A 14359-nucleotide genomic window follows, 5' to 3' on the forward strand; every position below is an offset into this window, starting at 1 on the left:
TTGTAGACAGAAAAAATGGTTAAACAGTGTGACTTATATAACTTGAAGATGACAGCAAATATAAATGCTGATTTTATTTTATTAGAAATTATCTTTTCGAGTGACAGATGCATGTCAATTATATGCTAGGTAAATCTTTCTTGCCATTACATTTGTCTTTTGAAAAAACTTTAAGATCAGCAATTACTGGACTTGAAGTTGCCCTCGTGTTTCTTGAAAATATAACACTGAATGATTTGCAGGGATTTTGTATTACTTATTACTTCAGGAGAGTTAATTTAATAAACTCCCTGGAGGCCGGGCACTGCTCAAGCCTGTAATCCCAGCACTTTGGGAGGCCGAGACGGGCGGATCACGAGGTCAGGAGATCGAGACCATCCTAGCTAACACGGTGAAACCCCGTCTCTACTAAAAAATACAAAAAACTAGCTGGGCGAGGTGGTGAGCGCCTGTAGTCCCAGCTACTCGGGAGGCTGAGGCAGGAGAATGGCGTAAACCCAGGAGGCGGAGCTTGCAGTGAGCTGAGATCCGGCCACTGCACTCCAGCCTGGGTGACAGAGCGAGACTCTGCCTCAAAAATATAAATAAATAAATAAATTCCCTGGAAATCATCACACTCTCTGAGCTCTGCAAGATAAAGAATCATGTATCACTAGTCTCTCCTTAGAGCCCGACACAATGTTGAACATGTGGAAAGTTTGTTTCATTATAGAACATAGAATTAAAATGCCTGTTATATCACAAAAACAGGATAGGTTATTTCTTTTTTGACCTTTAGGTAGTCCCAGGGCTAAAGTTCTTAAGGACTCATTAATCAGCAATGTCAAAAGACCTGGAGGAAAACACATTAGTTTTCTTAAACTTCATTTGTTTCTGTACAGCCTTCACATTTTTTTTGTACGGGTCATCAGTATTGCAACCAGTCAACACTAGTTGACTTATAATGCGGTGCTTACAATATTCTAGTCACTGGTTTGAGCATTTATTTATGTTAACAAATTTAATCCTCCAATAATCCTGTGGGTAAATATCATGCTTATCCGGTCAATGTAGCGGAGTTAAGAAGTTAAGAAACTTGTTTAAGTGGTAGAGTCAGAATTTATACTGGATTCTTGCTAGAGTTTAAAATCTTAAATATTATATAATACTACTTCTCAATGTTGTCAAATTTTATCAAATATTTTTCTTAAACTCACTGTGCACATATTTTTTTCCAGAAAAACTTCTTTCACTGTGCTCATATATATATATACATTTTCTTAATACTTATTAAAGTAAAATATTTATTAAAACACATTTTAAAAATTCTATCTAAAAATAAACTCACATAGAACTAATGAAACATGTACCATATTTTAGAGTCACTTGCTTGGTAGAAAACATGGATTTCTGAATCACAAGAGCTTTTTATTCTAGACCAGGGATCACAAGCACAGGGACATGCATCAGAGAGTGGGTCTGCTCATTCTTTAAAATGCCATTGGCAGACACCAAGTAATCCCCTACAGTTCTCCTTCCCACTGAACACAGGTGAGACTGCCGATCATTTCTTAATTCATAATTCTGGAAAATTACCACACATACAACAAAATTCATATGAAAGGTGAAACAAAATTATCCCTATTTTAGACCCAGTTCTGTTATAAGTTATTACGTTACTTTAAGCTACATTTTCAATTCAAATATGCATCAGTTTCTCCTGCTGTACAACTAGAGGTTTGGTTAAGTTTATGATCAATTTGAGTTGTAGAAATTTGTTTTGTGACTTTTTAATTAATGGTCAGTCAAATGGGGCCGTAAGAGTAAACAAAGAAGAGAGTCAGAAAAACGAAGTTTATTATATAACCACAGGTCCTAGAGAGACAGAGTCACTGCACACCAAGAAAAAGCCATGAGAGGAACACCTATGGAGTTGGCTCAACTAAGCAAGTAGAGAGCCTAAAGAGATAGAGAACTTGTGGGCAACTGCCATTGTTAGGGATCAGTGTGCAGGACATACGAAAAGGCATGAGACTTCACTGGGGTTTTTGAATATTACTAGGTCATAACCAGGGAAGGGCAAGAAGGGAAACTTGTGGCAGGAGCCATCATTATCACAGTGGGGAAGGATGTTCCCAGCCTGTTTGTGTAGATGTTGAGGCTATAGAAAAGAAAAATAAATATGAATTTCAAAAATTTATAATATAAATCCATAATGTTATCACTTTATTTCTCTGCCCCTTCTGTGCACTTATTTCCAATTTTCACCACAAATTATTTATTTTTATTTTTATTTTACTTTAAGTTCTGGGATACATGTGAAGAACGTGCAGGTTTGTTACATAGGTATATATGTGCCATGGTGGTTTGCTGCACCTATCAACCTATCATCTAGGTTTTAAGCCCTGTATGCATTAGGTATTTGTCCTAACACTCTCCCTCCCCTTTTGGTGTGTGATGTTCCCCTTCCTGCGTCCATGTATTCTCATTGTTTAGCTCCCACTTATGAGTGAGAACGTGGTTTCACCACAAATTCTTAAAAGAAGCTGGATGCCATAAACATTATCACACAATCTATAATAATGGAAAGAACCTTCAATAATCCACTTTCAATAAAGGATAGAACAACCTATGGAAAATCAACAAAGAAGCAAAGAACTTAAACAACACTTCCAACCAACCGGACCAGCAGACATAAATGGAACACTCCACCCAGTGACAGCAGAATGCACATTTTTCTCGATTGCACATGAAACATTCTTCAGGAGAGATCACATGTTAGGTCATAGAATAAGTCTTGATAGATTTTAAAAGATTGAAAATTATACAAAGTATCTTTTCTATTCACAAAAGAATGAAACTAGAGATCAATAACAGAGAAAAAAATTTAAAAACACACTTTTAAAGAACATTGGGTCAAAGAAGAGATCACAAGGGAAATTAGAAGATATCTTGAGACAAATGAAAATGAAAACACCATTTTCTAAAATTTATGAGATGCAGCAAAAGCAGTGCTAGGTGGGAAATTTATAGCTATAAACTCTTACATTAAAAGAGGAAATATTTCATATCTACTTTAAAAACTACAAAATGTTTACAGCTTAAGGAACTAGAAAAGAACAAGCTGCACCCAGAGACGTAGAAAGACAGAAATAAGGATGAGAGCAGAGATAAACAAAAGAGAGAACAGACCAAATACAGAGAAAATCAATGAAACCAGGAGTCAGTTCTTTGAGTGGCTAAACAAAATTGACAGACTTTCAGCTAGGTTGACCCAAAAACTTGAAAAAGAGAGAGAGAGAAAAGATTAACATAACTAAAATCTGAAATGAAAAAAGGGAGAGAACTACAGATTTTACAGACAAACTTGGGTTTTACGACCCAACTTTGTTGATTTGCAGTTGGTGGTGCTTCCTTTCTCAGCATTCTAGAAAGGAACATCATCCATTTAAAAGATTTCTGAGAAAGCAGTAACTTTTCCAAAATAGTTACCTACAAATGTCCTGAAGAATCCCTTTATCTTGTTTATGTAAATATTATAAACATTATCTGGGGTTTTAGGCTGAACACCTGTTCCACTCAAGAGAAAAATAGTCTGATCTCTCCACACCTATGTCAGTCATAGCCCTTGACACTCCTTGTCCTGTTTAGAAACCTTAAATTAAACAAACAAAACAAAACAAAGTCATAAGTATAATTTGATAGATGGTACTGTACGATGCATTCATGATGCATACAGTGTGCGCCATGATGACACATGCTGAGCTATCTGTAGCTGAGTTATTGTGGTTCATCATGTGTTGACTAACATGTTAGAAAGTTTAATTATCATCCTGCTATAAATGGTGAAATAGTTTTCAGAATTGGTGTAGCCAGCTTTATGGTTTATAATTTATTACCACAATATTGGGGGAAATAAGACTACATTAAGCCATTTGAGTCCCTCGAAAATGTCCCTTAATCAAAAAAAAAAAAAAAAAAAGAATCTGATTATTTCTGTAACTGTCATTTGCATAGGCCAAAAATATACATGTTCAAAACCCAGAAAGGAAGGAATGATTGAACACTTTCAGGGCTATGTTTTGTTACCTTTAAATTTTGACCATTTGTGCATTAAAATGTATTCTTAATCAATGGTGTTCATATATATAGAAGGAGACAAAAGGGGAAAACGCACTTGTACTTACAGTATGAAATCCCACAGTTGATTAGAATTGCTTCTTTGACAGCTGAGAAAAATTATAATTGTATGAGTTTTTATCTATGAAATATTTACTGGTGAAACATTGTATAATATTTATAATGCATAAACTTTCTTATAGTTAATACCTGTTTTGGTTAACATTGCCTAATGCCAGCACTAGGGAAGAGCAATTAACAAACTTCCTTTAGGGTTCACTTTTCCTTTCTGGTGAAAAATAAGTTTTTAAACATAATACATCTATTTATTGATCAGTTATGATGGTTTGTACCCAGTATTATTTTAGTAGTAAAGATCCAGATTCAGGCTGTGTTACTCATGCTGATGCCTACAATGCAGGGTAGGGCTTGGCTTACATTCTCTCTTCATACAGGGAGAAAATCAGATAGTGCTAGATTTGAATTCTCACTCGGGTACTTAATAACTGTATAATCTTGGTCCAGTCACTTAAACTGTCTGTCTTCATCCATAAGATGAGAACAATAAAGCCTACTTTATAAGATTGTTATAAAGACTAAATGACAACATGTATATATAATGTTTATAGCATAGTGTCTGACACATTACAAGTGTTCACTAAAATATAGCTGCTACTATCATTGTCATTTTTTTCACCACAGAGGCATAAATAACTCAATAGATAAAGTCACTAAGAGTCATAATTTTGACATCACCTACAGAATGAATATTATATCCATCTATTGAATTCTATAAAGAAAATCATTGGAAAGAAAACATAATAGAAGATTTCTGAGCCTCAGATTCTTCAATATGCTGCTCTGATTTGAATAGCAGTAGGCATTGGTTCCTCACAGCATGTCACATTGTATCATTATATGCTCGTGAAAAAAAAATGATATACTCCCTAAAGTCCACTTTGAAGAAGGAAAAAAATAAGAAATCAAACGGCTCTTTGCTGTTCCTACAATTTTAATGTGACAAAAGAAAGGTGCTACTGAGGAACATGACTAACTTCAAGAATACAAATTAACATATAACTAACCGTATTGATTTAATTATTAATTCCTCTTGAAATGAATGCATTAGTTGCATGTTTTTAAGTTTTATTACATCTTTTATGTTGGGTTATTTTATATTGCATTTTAGTTGACATAATTAATGAAACATCCTGTCATACATAATACAGCATAAAGGAAAATGACATTTTGGTGGGTGTTTCAGAAATAAATCATAAATGATAGACATGAACAACTTGGTAGTTCCCTATATCAATCAGTGGAGGTACCCAAAATTATCTTACTTTTTTTTATTTGAAAACATATGAATTTAGACACTTTTGTCAATAACTATTTATGGATGCCAACAAATACAAAAACTCTGTCAGAAGATCTAAATTCACCTTAAGACTTGAGATATTTTTGACTGAAAAAGAAATGAAGAATGAAAGTATGGATTTTGAGACTTTCTTGATATTTCTTTTATTCTTTGGAAAAATTAGAAATGGTTTATCATTAACAGCACGTTCTATCAACTCTTTCTAAAAGCTCCTTGGAAATATTGTAGCTTGGGAATTACAAGCATGAGGCCTCACTACTCACATAAAGTAAAATTGTTTTTTATTAATACTAACAGAGTTTTATTCACTTGGAAATACTTGTAGAAATTTTACAGAAGAGAAAATTAGAGAAAAATATGAGTAGTTAAGAAATATATTTAAAAATGTATAATTAACTACTTAAAAATGAGACTTTATGTCAGAAAATACATGACTTTCTTTAGAATAAAGTAGCTTGTCTTGGAGGTATGACTCGGAGGTGTAAAAATAACAATAAAAATACAAGCTTAATAGTAAATATCTACTTTTCACTGGGATGTACAAAGCTGCAAGAGACTATGGGCTCCACTTTAATAAAAAGAGCAAGCTAAAGAAGTACAAAGTCAACATTAAAACAAACAAAGAAAGCAAATAAAACAAAACATTAAAGAGCTGAAGATGAAAACAAAACAACATCAAAAATGTATGAACTCCACTTCAGAAAGTGGTGGATGGACCCTTTCGAAGGCAGAAGAACCTCCCAGCTGCTTTGATTTCTGGTGAAGAGAGAAGAGGATAAGAATCTTCCTGAGAAAGGCAGATGGAGAAACCAGCTGAACATTTAATACAGTTTTAATGGACATTTGTGGGCTGGTTTGATGGATTAGAATACTGAGGAACCCCAGTTACAAATTCAGTTGCATTCTTCTACTAATTTTTTTCTACTAATCTTTCCTTAATCAAAAGCTGAGATAGAACAGGAGAATTAAGCAGAATCCCATCCCTGAGGTGCTGTCCCCATTGCAAGGCACTTGCTTACTTTAGTTGAGCAGGGCAGGAGAGCCGGACAACAACTACCTGAGACACAATGGGTCATTGTCAAATGCAGGTAACCGCTGTCAGCGATGGTGAGGAGGACAGGAAAGCTGAGATAAATCCCTCTAAGTCACTCTCCACCGTCTCTGTGTGTATTGCGGAAATCTTCCACAGGCTGGATGAGGTAGGAACTCTGAGAAAGAGAAATCCTTCTCGGGCACCCCTGGTGTTCACTGAAAGCATTGCAGCTCTGCTTCAAAGGGTCGAATGTAGAACCGCTGAGGGAGGAAGATTCCCGGAAAACCAACCAAGGATTAACCTAGACATCAGAGGGGATTTCTCAGTGGCCCAAAGGCCTGGTGCAAGCTTAAATTAGAAAGTGACTTCCCACGGCTTGAAAGCTGGCATCCGGAAAGGCACATGAAAATTTTTGACGTTTTGGTGATGTTCAAGTCTAAAGTTTGGATGAAGGAAATGTCGTTGTTCTTTTCACCAAATAAGTGTAAGCCAATGGTGAACCAAAGGAATAAAGCTGCAACGAAGTCCAGACCCAGGTAAAATACGGCTATACTCAGCCCAACAGTAGAGACCTCACAGAAATAAGGGTGTTCCATTTTCTAGGCTAAATATTGTTTTGCTAATGTACTAGATACTTTTGTATTCAATATCTGATGTACGGTAAAAATTACTAAACATGCAGAAACAAGAAAGTGTAGTGCATAGTCAAGAGAGGAAACAGGCTGGGCGCTGTTTTTCAGGCCTGTAATCCCAACACTTTGGGAGGCCGGTGCGGGTGGATCACCTGAGGTCAGGCATTGGAGACCAGCCTGGCCAACATGGTGAAACCGTATCTGTACTAAAAGTACAAAAAAAAAAATCAGCTGGGCGTGGTGGCACGTGCCTGTAGTCCCAGCTATTTGAGAGGCTGAGGCAGGAGAATTACTTGAACCTAGGAAGCAGAGGTTGCAGTGAGCTGAGATTGCGACATCGCACTCCAGCCTGTGCGACACGATGAGACTCCATTACAAACAAAAAAGAGAGGAAACAGAAAATTCAAACAGATACAGAGATAGCCTAGATTTGAAAAGTTTATGGATGGATTTCGTTGAAAAAATGTGTAACATTTATAATAAATGGGATATTTCATCACAGGCATAAAAACTATAAAAATAAACCAAATGAATTCAATTGACAGATTTAGCAACATGCTAGAAACTAAAAAGGAAAGGGTCAGTGAACTTGAAGGCAATTCTATAGGAATTATCAAATTGAAACACAAAGTACAAATAAGTTTTAATAAAAATAGCTGGAAAAACTGGTTGTTTGAATGGAAAAAATAATCTCATCCCCTTTTGCTGTACATATATGAAGAAGATATAAAACCTAAAAAAAAAAAAAGGGATCCTCAAGTAAAATATGGAGAAGTTAAAGGATGCATAGAAAGATTCAGAGGCAGAAATTTCAGTCACTATGTGTGCTGGCTCTATTCCATTTTTGTTCTGTCAGTAAAATTGATTATTGCACACTTTGAAAAAGTCCTTTATTCATTTGCACTGTGTTATTATATTAGTATAGTACTTTGTACTATATGACCCCTGAGTAAGAATGAGGATACTAGTTGTCCAACCTTGTTGACAAAATTTTATATTGTAATATTTCTATTAGCTATTCCAGCATTTGTGGAATTATAACTTTTTGTAGCTTTAATTTATAATTCCCTAATGACTAATAATTTTAAGTACTTTTACATGCTTATTGATCATTAATTTATCTTTCTTTAGATGTATCCAAGTCTTTTATCCATTTTTAATTGGTTTGCTTGCCTATAGAAGTTTGTTATATAAGTTTTCTGTATATTATAAACTTGAACTTTTGCCAAACACATGTATTACAAATAGTTTTTTTCTCAGAGTGTGATTTGTTAACTTATTTTCTTACTAATGTCTTTGATGAGCAGATGTTTTTAATTTTGATGAATATGATTTGTCATTTTTTCTTGTATAGTTAGTACATTTTGGTCTAAGAAATCTAAGAAATACATGTGTACTCCAAGATTATGAAGATATTTGCTCAAATTTTCATTTAAAGTCTTTACTCTAACATTTATATTTATGTCTAAGATAAATATAAAGAAAGATAAATGAATGATCAAAAAAGGTACTAAAAATCATTAGTCATTACGAGAATAAAAATTAAAGCTACAAAACGATATAATTCCACAAATGTTGGAATAGCTAATAGAAATACTACAATATAAAGTTTGGCAAGAATGTTGGACAACTAGTATCTTCATTCTTACTCAGGGCTCATTCAGTACAAAGCACTATATTAATAAAGCAATGCAATGCAAATGAATAAGGGGTTTTTCCAAAGTGTGCAATAAGCAATTTTAATGACAGAACAAAAATGAAATCCAGCCAGCACATATAGTGACTGAAATTTCTGCCTCTGAATCCTTCTATGCATCCTTTAAATTCTCCATATTTTACTTGAGGATGAGATTTTCTTTTCTTTGTTTTCTTTTTTCTTTCTTTCTTTTTTTTTTCTTTTCTTTTCTTTCTTTTTTTTTTTTTTTTGTTTTTTTGTTTTTTGTTTTCATGTCTTCTTTGTACCTCTAAAAGTGCAATTTATTCTTGGCATTATTCTGAACAAGGAACATATTCTGGCCTATTCTGTTCACTGTGTTTTTGTTTAAGCTCATATCATCACTTAATTTTCCTGGTCTTCTCATGTCCAGTTTGAAACACTTAGAATCTCTTCCTTGCTCAATTGTGACCACAGGGATAAAATAGATATTAAATACAGCACCTAGCCTCATATCTTCATCTGGCAAATGGCAGTTTCAAATATGGGAGCACGAGCTATGCAAGGAACCCTAAATGTATTTATTACAAAATTTAACTTCATAAGATTTCTATGTAGAATCAATGAGAAAATGCATATAAAATACAAAGTAGAATACCTTGCACACAGTAAGAAAATAATAGATCTTTTACTATTATCAAAACCTTATAACAACAATAAATTATAATTGCATACCTCTTATAAATCTATTATTGTAGATCTTTTGTTATTATTATTTGAAAATTTACCAGGACAAAGAGCATGCTGTGAACACTTTAGTAAGTACTTAAGACTTGTTTATGTTTTTCATAAAGGGATCTGCAATGCAAAATAATTTAAATGTATTAATTACTATGTCTTTATGTCAACTTGACCTTTATATTTTTGTAACACCATTTAAACGGTGAAAAATTTCAAAGTAGAGTCATGTCATTTATTCTAAATATTCTTAGTCATGTCAAATATATTGTTTATATAATAGCGCAATTAATCTAGAATAAAATGAAAGTGCTTGACTCTCCAGAAGTATAGTTCTGGTCTGTGTTACCATCATGAGATTGCTTTACTTCAAATTAATGCCAGGATTTATAAAATAGCATTAAACAACCAGAGAATGAATAGTAAATTCATAGCTGTGCAGACGATGGTTTCTAGCTGAGCTACAGCAAGTATTTTGATTATAAGATAATAATTTTCTTGAGGCCCGGAAATACACTTGATCATAACTTTATCTCACTGTTTAGCAAAGTGCCTAGTATAGAGTAGATATCATTAATTGTATCATCATTACATGATCTTCAGATAGTGCATTTTCTTTTCGTGTGCTTCACCTGTTCTATGTGTTAGGTATTTTAGTGATACCTCATAATATAGAAAATATGATTTTGAGAAACTTATCACAAGATGACTTATATGAACCCCTATTTTCTTGTACATATGCAAATAATTTAATGTATTTTATTCAGTGTTAACCTACTAGTAAATGGAAAATCTGAAATTAGAAACAGATCTGACTGCAAACTAAATTTGCATTCCAAAGTGATATATATATATATAGAAGCATGAACATCAATTAAAATAGTTAAGGTTTTCCTAAAAAGAAATGTCTTCATTTAAATTTAACTAACTTCCCAAGATACCCCATAATGTTACATTAATTTTAAGGAAACATGCTGAAATAGAAATTCTTAATTTGAAAACTCCCTTATTGATATTAAGTATGCTCACCAAAGGACTCAGTCACAGCACGTAGCACTTTAGAACAGTCAAATTAAATTTACTGAGCTGTAGGTTTATTGCTTTGATAAGTACAGTGTATATTTACTATTTCTGTCATATATTTTCTGTAATTAGAGCAACTGTTATCTCATTTCACAAATAGCAGACAAAATGCTCTTCAAAAAAGGATTTTCACTGAATTCCTCTTTTTTTTTTTCTCAGAAGCATTCAGTAACACACTGTGCTCAAAAGCCTGGCTGCTTAGCAAATCAAACCATCTCATGTCTTATGCCCAGCATTCGATGTCTTTCTTCAGTTACCCTCTAATTCTCAACCTGTCTATTCTCACTTTGTAAAACCTCCTTTATGAAGTCAAACCTTCTCTACTTCTGACTAGGTTTTGTACATGTTTTATTCTTCCTCTACTCCATTTCATGCACACTATTTTGATGCTCAGATGAAAAGTTACCCAATTTGAGATGAATTTCCTTGTTATTATTTCCATAGCTTCGAAGTTTCTTACCTTCTTGGAAAAATCCATATTCTGATTGCCAATATGGCAAGAACTGAGCTCTTTCCTACTCTTGATCCACATATTTCTAGGGAATCTGTTGACATTGGATGAGGCAATCTAGAAGAAATCCTGGAAGAAGAAATATTTGGTCTGAGACTTGCATGATGAGAAGAAGTAGTTCTATGGAAATCTGAGGACAGCATTCCACGCAGTGAAAAGATAAGGGCAAGAGTTGGGGGTAAAAATAGACTTTTCTTTTTTTATCAGTTGAAAGAAGACATGGTAACCAAAGTATAATGAACAATGGGGACAGGAGTAAGAGATGTGATTGAAGGAGTTTCCAAGATGAGATCCTAATACGGCCTTAAATGCTTGGAAAGTGTTTGGATTTTATGTTAAATATGTAGAACGCTATTGGAATATTTTAAAAAGAAAGCTCATATGTTCTGACACATATTTTTTAAATATCATGTTGGCTATTGAGGGGAAAATGCACTAAGTGTGTTACAGAATAAGTCTCCTCTGTGGCCATGGGAAAATCCGATACGGACTTCGTCAGCTGTCAAATGGGGATAATAGCTTCACAGAATCATGACAAATTATGCTCCTTTATGAGAAAAATTTAGACGCAGGTATGATGAAAATAAAGATATAAGAAAAGATCTTGAAATTTATGGAAAAAATGCCTATGGCAATGTAAGGAACATAGTCTATTCGAGAAATCAGAAAAGTGGAGAATAACAGCAATAAGTTATGCAAGTAACTAAAGGAGAAAAAGAAAATGTAATCTCCACTGAGCCACCTTCCGAACTCATTGGTTTAACTGTCCTTGCTTTTTCATTTTCTGATTTCATTGGTTAGCTTAGGCTCTTTTCTACTCTCGATGTAACTTTCATTATTTATTAAATATGTTGAGAGACCAGTATAGTAAAAGTGGGGAGTCAAATACAAAAAAGGAAGGCTCAAAACAAGAGCAGCAATGAATAAAATACCTGCAGCAGCTATTTCCAAGCTGCTTGAGACAATCATCTAGCTATTTCATGAAATCTGTCTGATTTTCTGTTTTCTGCTCTTGTCCAGGAATACTCAATGGAATGTGCAGGGCGAAGAACAAAGAATGATGCTGCTGAATTGTTCCACGTATCCACAACCGTGTCTGTGAATTAAGATTGAAATCTTAATCCAGGCTTTCTTTAACACTAGAAACAAGTGATGCACAAATTATTTTAATAATTGATACTAACTTTGCTTATTTTCTCTACTGTTGAATTCACTATGTGTGAAAGTATTAGAGCATTCACATCAGAAAGAACAATAAACACATCCCTAATAATCTTATCTCTGTGTCTGAGGAAGCAAAGACTTTGTCTGTCTACTTAAGGGAGCATTCTTGTTTATTCATGATCATCAATATGGGAAACTTGTGAACTTTTCTGTTTGTTATTTTCGCAAAAGTGGTTTTCAATCCACCTTAACGTGCAAAATGTGCAGTGTTGCATAAAGCTAGTTTGGATGCAAAAATAAAGTCACTTCTTTGACTTCAGATAATTCATTGCTCATCCAAAAAAAGTTCCACTTTGTATTAATATTTTATTGTGCAAACAATAGATAGATACAGTCTCTTTATAAGAATTTTAACTTGCTTATAAGGTTACAGTCCACTTTCCTCATTGCCCAGAAATATTCGGTATCTCTCTTTTCATTGTGAGGTAACTATCCTTCAATTTATGAAAACTTCCATCCATCTTTACTTACATTTACATTCATGCAATGTAATTATGGATACAAAAATAAACCCACAAAATATCTAATATTTTTCAAGTAAATGTTATCAATCCATACATGTTGTCCTGAACTTTTTGAAAAATTTAATACATTGTCTTCAAAATAATCCTGTATATCTACAGATTATTTTCAGCTATTGTGTAGTATATTGTTAATTTTTTTGTAAATGAGAAGAACCTAAATGCTATGACTAGGAAAAAATATTTTCTATCTGTTTTCAAATGAATACTGAGGCATCTCTCTTCTTTTTATGTGGAATCTCTGTCAATAGCTCAAGTTTCTAGAAATAAAAAGAAATCAAATGTAATGATTTACTTTCCAGTGATGTATGCCCAGCAATAATGGAATAATATTGGACTCTAATTTAGTATTTTAAAAATTTATCACCAATAATCTAGTTGTGAGAGTTACAAAAGAAATTCAGTGAATTTTGCAGAAACTTAGTCTCATCTGTAGAATGAATGGCTGTGCTGTAGGATCTACTACCTTTGATACAAGAGAGGGGGCAGGGAAGTGATGGGTAGAGAAAGGCAGGGTCCCTGGCAAGGGCTGCACCCTTGGGTCTGTGCCCACGGACCTAGGTGAGCACAGGCACTCCTGTTTTCATGCCCAAATGTTGCATTTTTTCAAGGCCACTCTGCCCCTCCATGCCCTCCATCTGGTGCCTATAAAAACCCTGAGACCCTAGTGGGCACACACACATGCCTCTAGACGTTGAGAGAAACATACCAGTAGAAGAACACACAGGTGGCTGGATGTTGAGAGGTACAGAGAAGCAGAAGAGCATACTGACAGGTTCCAGCAGATGCCAGTAGGCTGTCAAAGGTGAGACCATGTGGAATTCGATGGGAGGTGGGGGTTGGAGGAGAGTTTGGCCACTGGGTGGCCTGATTCTGGGGAAGTCCACCTTCCCACTCCATCCCGCTTCTGGCTCCCCATTCATCACTGAGAGCTACTTCAACCATTCAATAAAACCCTACACTCATTCTCCAAGCCCACTTGCAATCCAATTTTGCCAGTACACCACGGCAAGAACCCTGGGGTACAGAAAGTCCTCTGTCCTTGAAATAAGGCAGAGGATCTAATTGAGCTGATTAACACAAGCCACCTACAGATGGCAAAACTAAAATAGCACACTGTGTCCCCTTCCCACTGGGGTTTCAGGAGATGTAAACATTCACCTCTAGACACTGCTGTGGGGTCGGAGCCCTACAAACTGCCCATCTGCATGCTCCCCTAGAGGTGTGAGCAGCAGGGCACCAAAGAAGCAAGCCACACTCTCATCACATGCCATGTGAGGGAGATAAAGAAACTTTCCCATTTTACTTTCATGGCAGTATTGTGACGGTGACTTGGAGTAAGTAATAGATGTGAAACCATTTGGATGCTTACTAAGGATTTATTAAAACGGCTAGCAGACATATATTGTTTGCTTCTTATTCTCTATCAATTGATATTATGTTATTGTTACATAACAAACAACCTCCAAACTCAGCGGCTTAAAATA

The sequence above is a fragment of the Piliocolobus tephrosceles genome, chromosome 4 (assembly GCF_002776525.5).
Source record: "Piliocolobus tephrosceles isolate RC106 chromosome 4, ASM277652v3, whole genome shotgun sequence".
Classification (NCBI taxonomy): Eukaryota; Metazoa; Chordata; class Mammalia; order Primates; family Cercopithecidae; genus Piliocolobus; species Piliocolobus tephrosceles.